This window comes from Lissotriton helveticus, chromosome 9 (genome assembly GCF_964261635.1).
Source record: "Lissotriton helveticus chromosome 9, aLisHel1.1, whole genome shotgun sequence".
Classification (NCBI taxonomy): Eukaryota; Metazoa; Chordata; class Amphibia; order Caudata; family Salamandridae; genus Lissotriton; species Lissotriton helveticus.
The window spans coordinates 612,541,188-612,554,311 of record NC_136070.1 but is presented as its reverse complement, the minus strand read 5'-3'; positions in this window follow the sequence as shown (position 1 = coordinate 612,554,311).

The window sequence follows — 13,124 nt, the reverse complement described above, 5'->3', positions numbered from 1 at the left end:
GCTTTCTCCTTCAGCTTCTTCTGTTTTACTTCTATTTCATCGCTGCAATATTTTGCTTTTCTTAGAATATCATCTACAGATAGTGATTGCCATCCGACAATACTAGTTCTGATCATTTCTCCAATTTCAGGTTTTAGTCCATAAACAAATCTATAGACAAAGTGACTCATGTCTTTTTCATCTAATTTTTCATAACCACTGTATTGTTTAAAAATTAACAGTAGTCTTTCATAAAAAGAATGAACTGATTCTTTTGTTTCCTGTTCTGTTCTTTCTATTTTAACCCAATCGACTTCTTTGGGTGGAATTTTGTTTTTCATCCAAACAATTACTTTTTCATAAAAATCCATTACAAGTGGATTTGGAGCACCTGTTTCTTTGATTCGTTCAGGTTCTGCCTTTGGCCAACTAATAGATATTTTGCATTCTGTCCAAAGATCAGATGGAACAACAATGTCAAAAAATCCATCTAAATCAATCCACAGAACTTTTGACACTTTAATAAATCTATCGACTTGCCTGTACCACTCAACTGGTTTTTCCCTCAATTTTGGAAAGTCATTTGTGAATAACAGTATGTCCTGTCTCGACCAAGGGACATGAACATATCCTCCTCCTGCAACTTCTCTCATTGGAAATTGTTTTGACAATTTATCCAATCTTTCATCTTCCTTCTTTTTCGTCCATTTTACTCTCCATTTATTCAGTTCTCCTAGCTTTTTGATATATACGATCAAATCCTTAATATGAACTATTCTTCCCATTGAGTTCAAACTCTCAATGTCACTTTCTGAAAAATCTAGTCTGTAATGTTTTGCAAAATTCTTTTGTTTACTCACATCGATTTCAAGTTCTGCTGCTAGATCCTCTAGTTGATCATATTTATTTTTCGTTTTCCACTGAATGCTTTTGCAAATGAACAGTAGTTCATCATCTCGATAGTAATTTAAACTATCTGGACCAATTGTTCCAATTATTAATTCTTCGATATTCGCTTTTAATTTGGCCACATCTAGTTTTGGTGTGGTTACCCTGACTTCAGGACTCCCTATATCTGACATAGCACCCATTGGTGTTTTTGGAGATAAATCCTCATTAAAGGTTAAATCAGGTATTCTCGATTTAGAAGTGTTTAATTCAGTTAAATCTGAATAAAATTTTTCAGCAGCCTTTTGAATTTCTGTATTTAAAGGAATAGTTAATCCATTTTTGTTTGTATCTTTTTGGTCAAATACAGGCTGAACAGGACCAATTGTTACTGGAACTGTGACAGCTTCCATGCCTTTTGTCATTCTTTTAATTAATTCTTCTTTAGATCTTAAATATTCATTATAATCAATATCTTCAACATTTCTTGTCTCTCTTGTATAATCTTTTGGAGGTTCCCTTGCTCTTGGAGTCATTGTAAAATGTCTACCTTCATTTCGAGCATTCTCGAATTCTGGTCTTCTAGGAGTTTCAGTGATTTCACAATTATTTGGATAAAGTTTAGGAGCTTCACTAATTGGAGGTGCACTCGGTGAAGTTTCAGTAGAAACCACCGGAGTAGACCATGATCTAGGAGGTCTCAAAGGCTGATTAGGCTGATTCTTTCTAGTAGTTGTATATATTTCTTCCATAACTGCATCCTCAGATTCACTTTCCATAGATTTCCCTGTAGGAGAACCCATTACCATTTCATGAATTAAATACAATCCTTCACTCATGTTTCCCTGTCTCCACATTCGCAATCTATCTTCATGAGTTTCTCTTTTCCAAGATGGATTTTTAGAAGGTCTTTTAATTCCACTAGCTTCTCTTTGTAACTGATACATCTCGTCTTCCCACTCAACTAAAGCTTCAAATTGAGTTGGTCTCGGTTTTGGAACAAGAGCATTCATTTTCTCTCTTAAATTTCTTAAGACTCTTACATTAAATGAACCATCATCAGGCCAAGCTAAAACACCGTCGTTTTTAGTATAGCGCTTCCAACTGTCGAACCATAAGACAGTATGATATCCGTATTCACCTTCCATATACGCTGCAGGTGTTTTATACTTATGAAGTAGTTTACCACCTCGCGTTTCGATTTTCTTGTCAGGTGAAAATAAATTCTTAAATTTTTGAAATAATGTTGTCTTTTTCTCAACATGTTTAAAATGATAACTCATTTTTAAAAGTTAAATTTAATTCACAAAATCGTTCGTAAAATATTTCCGGGATGTTCCGCAAAACAACCAATCCGTGCGCGAAACACACCAACAAGCCAATGACAGTTGAGCTACGTCACTTTTCTGCTCAATCAACGACCAATCAGCTCACAGGTCGTCAGAGACTCAAGAGCCAATTAGAATATAGCTTGTGACGTAGGTCACCCAATCCCAGCGCGGCTCTGTGACGTACACAGCAGCTGTGGTTTCTCGCTTCTCACTCCTGGCGCTTACCCCTCCTTCACAAAATCTTTTCACAGCGCCATTTTAAGAACACTTTTCAGTGTAAATTAATTCTTAACAATGACTATAAAGACAACATCTGTTCGTTTCACTATTTAGGATAGTTTACATACATTCAAGTATCCACACTTCGGAATAGACGGCGCTATTCACACTAAGGATAATATTCAATTGTCAGTAGAGTAACCTTACCCCACCCTTCTAACACGTATAATTATGAACTCGCTTTGCTCTGAACCCACCGCGAAGTGAAAGTTCTAAGAGTTCCACTTGAACATAAAATACAATTCAAACTCGCACTTTTACACGGAAAATTCCCTAATTTCAAACACACATGAAATCCGTACAGGACTCTCACCTGTTTATAGAAATCATGCACCGTTAGCAAAATAACGACGTTATCCGTACAGGACTCTCACCTGTTTATAGATATGAAACATGTACCCGTACAGGACTCTAACCTGTTTATAGATAATCATGCACCGACGTTAATTTTACCCTTCACTCAAGCTCAGATATAACTAATACTCTCATCACAGTGAGTTTTATGGAAGGCGCTTTGTCCCTATTCTCATGCTGCTTTGATTTCTTAGAAAACCCTCACTATACAAGATTCAGACCTAGCCCTAAAACTGTGCTGCTCGGCGACAACACTATGGTACACGGCGATACCTCTTGTGATACTCGGCGATATCACTACAAACGGAACAGATGGCTTGCGTGACTAATTTCTCGCCACACAATCTATACCGGTATAGCTTACAGATAGCACGAAAAACGAACTCAACAAGTGTTAAAACATTGATCCTATTTCCATACCATAACGCAACCCTTAGCAACCAACATATTACCTTGGTTACCCCTTAGCAACCATCAATTTCTGCTACCAGAGAATTGATCCAGCGGGCTATAGAAAATATATCATAAACAACGCTACCCAACTTCATAACCTATAAACAAAATTCTAAACTAAATATGGACCCATTTATAAACCTGATATATTTTGGGCCTACTGAATCAGGTGGTCAGAATAAATCTATATTCACAATATCTACAAACTATATACATATTTATACATTTGCAGAAAGAATATTGTCATTAGAATAAAACCCAACCATTTAAACGACCACCATAGGCGACGTGATCTAGCTAATAGTAACCTACACTTCTGAATAACCAAGACCAGCTTGTTTGTCTAAAGTAAGATTTTATTTACTAAATTATGGTATATAAGTTGATAGTTTTATAAATGAATTTTATTTGCAATAAAGTAAGCATGATTGTAAAGAAATATGAGAAAAATACAGTTTAAGCAAGTGAATCAAAATCAAAGTGAATATTTAAAGTTTAGCATTTCTAAAATCTAATTCCCTAACTGAGCTAAATAGATAGAAATTAAAGTAAAGTTCTTTGAGGATTCTTACGTGCTCCACGCAAAGTCCAGCAGCACTTCACCCTCATCGGAAAGTCAGAAAGCAGCAGCCAGCCCAACCCTAAGGGTATGACTTTTTATACCTTTCTACGCTAACTAAACTAGCAAAGGAAAGTTTTCAGAAATCCTCGACGTCCCATTGGCTGAGAGTGACAAGTGACATGTCACCCGTTTCTCAAAAAGTTCCATTAAATCATGTCTCATAAAGACCATTGTCTCTTCCACGTGAAGCCAGAAGCTTCCTGAGATTGCAACAAATGTATTAAGTCATTCTCGCAGTGTCCATAGACTTTCAATACAACTTCCGCGGATGCCAAGTTAAGGACTGACAAAATGTTCACTTTCGACCTTGGCCATGTCCGACAGAATGATGTCAGCTCATCAGTTTTTGCTTTGTGAATGCAGCTTCAATAAACGCTTTAATTCAGAATGGGCGTCTCGTGACTTTCTGCAGAATTATATGTCAGCTCTTTTTCTGCGGTTCAAATGACTAGGCCCAAAAGCAGGCAACTTATGTTTTCTAGTATAAAACAAACACAAGAAAAGTATTAATGTAAGAAATAAAGTAGATTCTGTATCCACCCCATGGTTTACTAATTAATTAACCCACCCGATTAATCAAATTGTTACCTAGCCATTGCAAACAAATAAAGCAGCGTTTATATCTACCAGTCTCCGTTTTTTCATGAGACCCATATGCACCTAGAATAGTAGAAATGACATCACACAGACAAGGAAAAGCAAAACAAGCACATGCTTCTTTTAAGTTTGCAGCAGTTAGTAATGACAAAAACGAAAACAATAAATTATTTTATTATTTTGCACGAACAAAAAGATGCAACATTTATGCACGTTTATGAGCACACATGTTAGTCCCCCCATGTGTAAAGTTTAATCTAAGTTGTATTAGCACGACATATCACAATTCATTAATATTTTTATTCATGTTATGGAAATGTGACTTCGCGAGTTTAAACAAAATTTTGTTTTCTATCTCGCTCCATCACCACCACAAAACCCCTTCCAGCGAGGATGATGTCGGCGACACCACACAAAGCCGAACAATGCCACCTACTGGCGCGCAAGGCGATTGCTGAAAAATGTCCAGATCCAGTCTGATGTCTGGGGAATAGTGCCCTGCTAAGTTTCCTAGGTCCATGCGTGATGTGCTGCTCCAGTCCAAGTTTTTTATTTTATTCTATTAGTAGTATTCTTTAATGCTTTATAAAACAGGACTACAAGTCCCACAATTCAAAAGAAAAAAAAGAACTGGAGCAGCACATCACACATGGACCTGAGAAACTTGGCAGCTGTGGGAATATTCTAAGGTAAGGAATCAGCAGCTGGAAGTCTCTTTCAGATGTGGTTTTGTTAGCTGTATCCTGCTTAACCCCTTCGCCGCGGTGCTAATTCCCCTGCGGTGTTGGGGGAAGGGGGGCCGCGCGCTGCGCCACGGTGCTCGTGACGAGCTCAGCTCGTCACTCTGCACGGCTGCACGATGAGCTCGTCATGAGCACAGCGCCACCGTGCCTCATGACTGTCATGAGCACGCAAGGAGTTAAAAGTTTGTCTCCTTCAATGGAAACTAATGGACAAATTAAATTACTGCTAAATTTTCCTAATTTCCCTTCTTTTCTTCCAAATGTTATGTTTAGCATTGATGGAGAATTACAACAAACCCAGCATGAAGGGGCTTGTTAGGTATTGGAAATTGGGACCTGTCTTTAAAAATTATTTAGTCCCTGAGCGCTGGATCAGCATATGTACTACAATCAAACTTTGAACTTGATCAAAACGGATTATAGCAAAAAATAATTTGATCCGAACTGTGCATGAGGTTTTTTATTTCAAAAATTTTTATTGAAATGAATAAGGTAAGTTTTGCATATACATGGTATACATTAGTGCCTCGTTTTAGGTATTCGTCTAGAGCTGCCCACATGTTCTCTTTGGCTGTATGGTTCGCTGCCTTGTGTTTGGCAGTGATGTTGTCTGCTGCTCGGAGGAATGTTACCCAGTTGAACCAGCGCTTGAAGGTGGCTTTGCTGGCGGACTTCCAGTACTGCAGGATATTTTTGACCGCTGCCGTTAGGAGCATGTCAACCAAATCCCGCATTTCTTTGGATTCGAGTTGTGGCTCTAGGAAGCCGGTGACTATCCCTGCAAGCCCTCTTTGCATCTGGCAGGAACGCTTTGATTTTAGGACATTCGTATAGCATGTGGGCCAGGTCACCCCTTGCTGTGTGGCAGTTCCAGCACTCGCTGTTGTCGGTGGCCCCTACTCTCTCTAGTTTCGCCGGTGTCCAGTGTAGTCTGTGTAGTACCCAGAATTTTGTTTGTGCTAGCTGTGGTGTGATCTTGTTTTTGGACGCCGATGTCCATAATTTGGCCTTCTCTTCTTCACTCAGTGGTCTGCGGATGATCTTTTTTTTACGCAAGCGTGAAAGGAAGTCACTGGGCTCTGTTAAATGATTAATGTTCTTTCAGACTTCCGGCCCCGGAAACGTTACAGCTTTTACTTTTAAACACAAGTCAACTGAGATGGTTTCGTCCGTTTTACACTTGATATAAAAAAGAAACATGAATGCGTTCCTATCCCCAGAGTGTGAGCTACCCCTTTCCATGTTGCCTTTACACATACATGCCAACATTTCAACTTCGGTAAGAGGGAGAAAAATGCGCGTGTGCAACGACCTCAATAAAGTGTGGCGTGAAACGTGAAACAAGTCAGGCATAACAGTAAATGTCAGTGGCGGTTGGTGAGATTTGCACGTGGTGCGCTGTACAATTTGTGATGTAGCACACCCCAGCGATTGCGCTAGCCCGAACTACCCAAGGGGGGTTCGGGGGGGTTCCCCCCCCTGAGATTTTTTTTTTAAATGAGTGGGCAAATGGTGCATTTCCAAGCAAATTTGTCTAGACGAATGCTCACCTTTTTGACTGTGAAGAGTAAAGTGCATGAGGTTCTGTAGATATCTCAGACACTGTTGTACATGGCATTTAGTGACTTGCAAATTGTGACTAACAATTGAGCGCAATTTGTAAGTTGCTAAATGCCACAGTCGTACATCCGGCCCCAAATCTGCTTATGGTGACCTGCAATTTTGACAGCCAAGGTAGACTACCAGCACAGTCCGATTTATCAAAGCAGCACAACTCTATGGAACCTGAGGGAGAAATACAAAAATACCACATCTAATGCCTGGTAGTCGTCTGAGCTAAGAGATGTGTGCATAGCAATCAACAGCTAAACAGGCAATCCCAAAACGGCGGACCAAGCTCCAATACTAAAATACATATTCAACATTGAACAAGAACCTATAAAGCCAAATGCTTGAAGGCATTTTAGAGCCTAATTCACAATATAATTTAATCCGAGAAATCAACATACTCAATGAATGAACGAACCTGGGACGTTTACTTAATAAACCTCTACCATGAGCAAATAAGGACATGAAAGCAATCAATTGTTTGCAATAACATTTTATTAAGGTTTCAGAAATAAACATATTCAAGCAAGAATGTGTTTCAAACTCTTGGAGCACTGAGCAGAGTGATATTCATCAGTGTATCATATCTTACGTAAAATACACTTCCTTAGGAACTATTTTGATAGAGTTCTAAGACCTACTAGAGAGGCCTGTGTATGTGGCTTTTTTTGCTGCCTGCAAGAGAGGTTTTGGTGGCTGCCACTGACAGCATGCAGTTTTTTGCGACTTGAAGACATTCATTTTTGAGACTAGTATTCCAACTAAGGTGTTTCTCGTTCCTGTCAGTTCAGCGTAAACAGAGGTCGAAGCATGACCCCCTTTGATGTCCTTGCCTAGGTTGTGCCTTGAATCTGAACAGATTTTTTTAACTGTACTAAATAGTCCTTCACAATAGGCATTGCTATGCGGCAACAGTAAAAGAAACTTTGCAAGTTTTGCAAGGCTTGGAACTAAAGGCAGCTTAGTAACACAATTTTTTAATTTGGATAGGCTTTCCCAAACCTCATCAATTCTTTCACATTTCGGCATATCACGGTCTGCCATACACTGATATTGACGGAATTGTTGATGAAGACTTTCTAACTCTTCCGCTTGAATCACATCTGGAAATCGAGAGACTAGAATTTCAATTTGTCCAGATGTAGCTTGTAGTCTGGTGTCAGGGTTCAAAAATGTGAGAGACGTGAGGATGTCATCTTTTAATGCAGGCATTGACTTAATCATATATTTTACAGCATTTATGTAAAAATACTTAGCTTCATTCAGAAATTTGTTGTACTCTGCTGAACCCAGAAGATCCTCTTTCCTGGCCTCCTGTTTGGTCATGAGGCCAATGTAAATTTCATTTAATGGCAAATGATTGTCTGGATTCTCAATGTCAATTTGTAGCAAATCTGAAGCTGTAGCCATAACTTGAGGCTTTATAAAGTTGGCCATCAAATTTTGGAACAGATACATTGCTGACGAGTGAAGAACATGTATCATTGGAGCCTCACTTTGAAGTAGTGTATTGAAATAATCAAAAGTTGGAAGCACAGCCTGAACAAACATGAAATACAGTTTTGTCATTGGGTTTTTGAAGTGCTTTACAAGTCGTAGCTCTCGATCACCAGATTTTCCCTTTTTCTTATTGCCTTCAGCATCCTCATCAAAGTTTGACAGAAAGTAAGACTTTAGTGAGTCCCATTGCTTTAGCGTTCTCTCTGCAGACTTTCCCAAGCTTAGCCACCTAGTACTGACATGTTTAATCACTTTCCTGACTTCTGTCTCAGTAAAATGCATAAACTCTCGGAGTACACCTTTGCGCTTCACACTTTTGTCAAAGTGGTAATAGATGTCTAGGAGCACATCATCAACTTTGACAGACAGTGCTTTGGATGCTTTTTGTGCACTCAAATGACATAAATGACAAGGACAACCAACATCATACACTTTTTGTTTCGCATCTTTTTGTTCACTCCTGATTTTACTGAGTAGACTGTTGTGCTTACCATTCATGGAATTAGTGTTATCAGAGGAATATGTTGCACAGTTATCCCAACTGAGATTTTTTTCTCTGATAACGTGGTTGCATGTGTCAAACAAGGTCTGGGCATCTCCTGCAACAATAGAAGGCATATCAAGCAACGATGTAACTATGTGCCCAGTATTTGGATCTTCATGGCGCACTAAAACAGGAAGATATTTATCATTTGCATCATTACTTCCGTCAGTTGCTAGGCCAAACCAAGTTTTCTTCTCTAGAGCCTTTTTTACCTCATCAATACAGTATGGGGCAATAGCTCCATTAACTATGTGACTGGCTTTTGTCCTGCCACAGGAGAATTTTGAAGCTATTTTTGAATCCGGAAACATTAATTTGAAAAGTGAACTGGCATGATCAGAGACTGCTAGGGGTATGTTATGTTCGATTAGGAAGCCAAGAAACAAAACTTCAGCTTTTATCACCTTTTCATCAATATCCTCGGTTGCCCGGCCTCCAACCCAATCGGTCATTTTTTTAGTCTGAGTCTGTGACAGTTCACTACTTTTATGTTTTGGTGTATTAACATGCTTTAGTACATCATTCCTGCCCCCATGAGTAATGCTGAAATCGGACGCACAAATTTCACAGAATGCACTGCCATGCCCATTTCTAGATTTCAAAATGAATGGAAAGTCTTTTTGCCATGTCTCTTTGAATGTACACTCGTACTTCCTTTTTTTTTCTCCCCTTGGAGGTGTGCGATCTGATCGTTTCAAACTCATGATCAAACACTATTGTTATCCAATCAAAATAAAGGGGTGTGGGCCAAGTTGAGAAGTGCAAGCTGCGTCCCGGGATGAGGCTGCTGCGTTTCCAAGAAGAGGCTGCTGCGTCCCAGCTCAGAGGAGAGAACGTCCTTAGGCAATGAAGAGGCTCCGGGGCGAAAAGTGGCTGCGAACGGAAGAGAAGAGGCTGCGGGCAGAGAGGACGTCGTCGGCACCACGGACACAGGAAGCTTCACAAAAGGCCCTTTAAAAGTTAGCTGTAAAAACGCTTACAGCTGACTTTTAATGTGACCTGCGCCTTTATAAGGTACCTATATGGAATATAACAGGAAAAGTTTGTATTTCACACTGGCATCTATATACACTGAAATGGTAGGCAAAGTTCAAATCCTGTTCATGTTGCCATAAATAACTTGCATGAGCAATGCAATTTGGGAGTGTGGTTCGAGTCTCGGCTTAACGTCCGGTGATTCTGGGCACATCACGTAATCTCCCCGTGCTTACAAAAATGCTTGTGTCCTTGTGTAATCTAACTGGTGCTCACTTAAAGCGCTCCAATACCTTTGGGTTGAGTTTGTGCTATATAAATCTGCTCCTTGCGCTTGCATATTACAGCCTGCCCCAAGACACTAAAAGGGTTTCACACTAGTCTTTTGTGCCTGCAGACAAGCTTGGATCAGGGTAGGGAGACCGTTTGATGAAGATCCACATGTAGCCATTTGGGTCAATTCTTTGATTAGAGTTATTCTAATGCATATAAAGCATTCCAGGAGGGAACTGTCAGAGGAAGGCTCTTAATGCCCACCGCAGAGTTGAGGATAAGAACCAACTTGCTTGAGACCACCACCAGCATCATAATCTGAACCCTCCTCAACCCTTCCAATGATCAAATTGCTGCAAAACACAGTCAGGGACAGCAGTTCTTCCAATTGACTCCCCTCCAATATCTTTTATAATGATTTCTTAGAAGTCTCCCAGAGAACTGGCATGTTCTAAGGGGCCCTAGCCAGCAGTGTGAGCCTGCTAGAAGGTGAGGCAGAAGGGTGTTGAAATACAAAGGAGCAATTGACAGAAAGCATTGACTGAAGTTTAACAAGTAAAGTGTAAATTGGCCATGTGCAAAACAAAAAAAACACACGGTGAGGAAAATGGGAAGCAGATCTCAAAGAAGGTGAAATTGAAAGCTTTAAATAAGCTGGGCAGGCATGAAGGAATTTCAACATAGGTTACAGTCCACCACCACACAGACCAGGACATTCCTGCATAGATTCAATGCAGGAAAGCATTTGATGTTTTCAGAATATTTGGCCACATTTCTGAACACTTGTACTAAAGTAGTTAACCGTAGATAAATTGCATGCCTTGATTTGTAGTCTTAACTATTAAAGTAAAGCCTCCTACCGTAAAAGAAATGCTGCGTATAAAACTACAAATTCAGTGTGCAATTTACTATATATAGTCTTCACTGGGCTCAAGAGGATGAACGATACACACCCTCCTGCCCAGCACGAGGGAAGTTAATACTGGGCAGGGGCAAAGCCTATAAATACATATTGGTAAATGCAGATAACTGCACTGTCAAACCAGACCAAAAACGATGCACTTCAGTTTTGGAAGGTTTGTAAGTTTAAACTAATGCCCAAAGCAAGTACGCCAAGACAAGCTAGTAGAATAAAGTGACTATTCTGGTTAAATGTTCACAACTACTGCTGGCCACAGTAAGCATAAATGCTATCAGTACGCATCACACAAATAATTTGCTTGAAGTCTTAACCCAATGTCAAAATATTATTTTCCTTCTTCAGAAATGGAGCCTATTTACATTTTTTTTTGTTAAATCATGTAAAGGCAGGGTAATATGCAATTCCATTTCGCCGACAATAGGAATGAGCGGACATTGCCCACATAAATGTAACATTAAAAATCTACATTTTAAAATATTAGCAGAACGTTTCTGAATGCTTTAGCACAGGCTTTAAACAAATAATAAACAAGCAAGGGAAAAATAGTTTCTACGCAGCATGGAAAGAATATTTGCACGAACGCTGCAAATAGAAAGAAATGAAAGCACTTTAAACTTACCTGTTGGTGGTTTAAATCTTCCGACAGCAGCAGGAGAACACCAGTCTGAATCAGCAGAGGAATTCTTCACAGCGAGGAAGAAAAATGTAGATCTCGGACCAGGAGAACCTCGACAGGACAGCAAACGGCAGCAAGTGAAGAAAGCCACATACATACATGCCAACCCTCCCGATTCAGGCGTGAGACTACCGATTTGAAGGCTAGTCTCCCGCCTCCCGATTCAAGCATTCAGAAACCCGATACTGAAAATCTCACCTTTGGTTTTTTTAAATGTCCCACGTCGAAAGTACGTTTACTTCCTGCATTTCTTCCCCATTTCAAATCGGGCTTTTGGATTGGCTAACTCCGGCTCAGCAGCCAATCAGCACTTTGCAACGTCATCACTGACGTTGCACCAATGAAGAGGACAGCAATTCAGAAGGCAGGAAGTGCCGCGAAATCGGGAGCATAAAGCTCCTGAATTCCATTTACTTTTTGGGGTATGTGGCTTTCTTCACTTGCTGCCGTTTGCTGTCCTGTCGAGGTTCTCCTGGTCCGAGATCTACATTTTTCTTCCTCGCTGTGAAGAATTCCTCTGCTGATTCAGACTGGTGTTCTCCTGCTGCTGTCGGAAGATTTAAACCACCAACAGGTAAGTTTAAAGTGCTTTCATTTCTTTCTATTTGCAGCGTTCGTGCAAATATTCTTTCCATGCTGCGTAGAAACTATTTTTCCCTTGCTTGTTTATTATTTGTTTAAAGCCTGTGCTAAAGCATTCAGAAACGTTCTGCTAATATTTTAAAATGTAGATTTTTAATGTTACATTTATGTGGGCAATGTCCGCTCATTCCTATTGTCGGCGAAATGGAATTGCATATTACCCTGCCTTTACATGATTTAACAAAAAAAAATGTAAATAGGCTCCATTTCTGAAGAAGGAAAATAATATTTTGACATTGGGTTAAGACTTCAAGCAAATTATTTGTGTGATGCGTACTGATAGCATTTATGCTTACTGTGGCCAGCAGTAGTTGTGAACATTTAACCAGAATAGTCACTTTATTCTACTAGCTTGTCTTGGCGTACTTGCTTTGGGCATTAGTTTAAACTTACAAACCTTCCAAAACTGAAGTGCATCGTTTTTGGTCTGGTTTGACAGTGCAGTTATCTGCATTTACCAATATGTATTTATAGGCTTTGCCCCTGCCCAGTATTAACTTCCCTCGTGCTGGGCAGGAGGGTGTGTATCGTTCATCCTCTTGAGCCCAGTGAAGACTATATATAGTAAATTGCACACTGAATTTGTAGTTTTATACGCAGCATTTCTTTTACGGTAGGAGGCTTTACTTTAATAGTTAAGACTACAAATCAAGGCATGCAATTTATCTACGGTTAACTACTTTAGTACAAGTGTTCAGAAATGTGGCCAAATATTCTGAAAACATCAAATGCTTTCCT